A 1,712-nucleotide genomic window follows, 5' to 3' on the forward strand; every position below is an offset into this window, starting at 1 on the left:
ACCCCTGCCTGCCCCCCCCCCTCGCTGCCTCCCCCGGCTCTTGCCGCAGGACGCGCCGGGTCCCCGCAGCCCCGGGGAACGGAGGTACCTGTTGCGGGGGTTGAGCCGCAGGAACCGGGGGGGCTCCGGGCCCGGCAAATCACCCCCCCCACACCCATTCACCCCCTTTCCCGGGCCCCTCCACGGTGCGGCCGAGCCGGAGCAGGATCACGCGGGGGGGGGGGGGGGGGGCCGTACCTTCCCGCTGCCCTCGGGCTTGCGGAGAAAAGTCTCCAAAACCGGGATCTTTTCGAAAAAGCAGAGACGCTTCCCGAGCCGGGAGAAGGAGCCCTGCGGCGACAGGGAAATACCTGCGGGAAATATAGAGAAACAGAGAATAGATATATATACCTACATATATACATCGCTTATATATAAAATAAATATAGTCTCTTTATATATATATATCCTTTTATATATTATGTATAAAATAACTCTGTTGAATTTGCGTGCTTTCGGTGCACGGTGTGATGCAGGAACGCGCTGCAGCGCGGCGAAAAGCGCCCGGTTCTTCTCGTTTCCTCGATGTTTCACAACGCACCGGCCCCGGCCCCGGCTACTCGGCCCCGGCCACGCAGCGAAGCTGCGCTCACGGCCCCCCCGGACCCTCCCCGTGTGCCCTCGGGGTGCCTTTGGGGTGCTTAGAGACTCGGGCTGGAGGGTCCCCGAAATGCCCAAGGAGCAGAAAGTGGGAGAGGGCAGAAGCGGGGAGGGGGGGCGAAGGGTATTTCGGAGGTCTGGGGGACACCACCCCCCACCACCACCCCCCGCCCCGCAGAGCACGGACAAATTCGTTGCATGTCTCACGTTGGGCTTTATAAATCCACTCGCTTCCCAGCCCGGCTCGGGGACGGCCGGGCCCGACCGGGAAAAAGCAGAGAGGGGACGGGAGGGAGGGAAAAAAATCGGGAAAAAAAAAAAATTTAAAAAAAATCCCACCTCGGAGCTCGGAGCTGGGCGAAATCTCAGCGATTTTCACCGGTTTTCCCCCGAAAGCCCCGGCGGGGCCAAGCCCGCCCCGCGCCGCTGCCAGGGTGTAAAGTTCAGGGCTGCTCCGCCGGGAACTTTTGAAAACAAATTGCGGTTGAAAGAGGCTCCCGGAGGCCCCCGCTGGTTTTCCCGGAGCTGGGGGCAGCGGGGGCGGGCCCGGCCCGGTCCCCGGTCGCGAGTGGGTGCGGAGCCCCGGGGGTGCACGGCCCCGGCCCGGGCTACGCCGGAGCTCGGCGGGGCCGCTTCATTCGGGGAAAAACTGCGGGGGTTACATCGAAAAGAGCAACGGCCCGTCCTCAAAGTGCCCCCCCCGGGGCAAAATTGGATGGCAAACCTCCCCGGTCCCGCTCCCGGCCGCCGCCGCCGCGGCCCCGCCGCTCCCGGCCGCCGAGTTTCGGGACGGCCCAAAGTTTCGGGATAAACGAGAAAAGTCTCCGGAAAGGCTGTGGAGGGGTCGGTTCTCCCCCCACCCCCGCTCCGCCGCCCCCCCGCTTGATTTCCCCCCGTTGCTGCCGCTTTTCTCCGCTCCCAGCCCGGCCCCGGCCCGACCCACCGAGCCCCGGGGGGAAGGCGGGCGGCAGAGGAGGACGGAGGGGGGGGCAGCTCCCGACGGGTCCCCCCACCTTGTCCCTCTCCCTAAACTCCGCCTGGGCCGATTCTGCAGAGAGAGGGAAATTTTTCAC

Source organism: Haliaeetus leucocephalus, unplaced genomic scaffold, assembly GCF_000737465.1.
Source record: "Haliaeetus leucocephalus isolate CR32 unplaced genomic scaffold, Haliaeetus_leucocephalus-4.0 Scaffold215, whole genome shotgun sequence".
NCBI lineage: Eukaryota > Metazoa > Chordata > Aves > Accipitriformes > Accipitridae > Haliaeetus > Haliaeetus leucocephalus.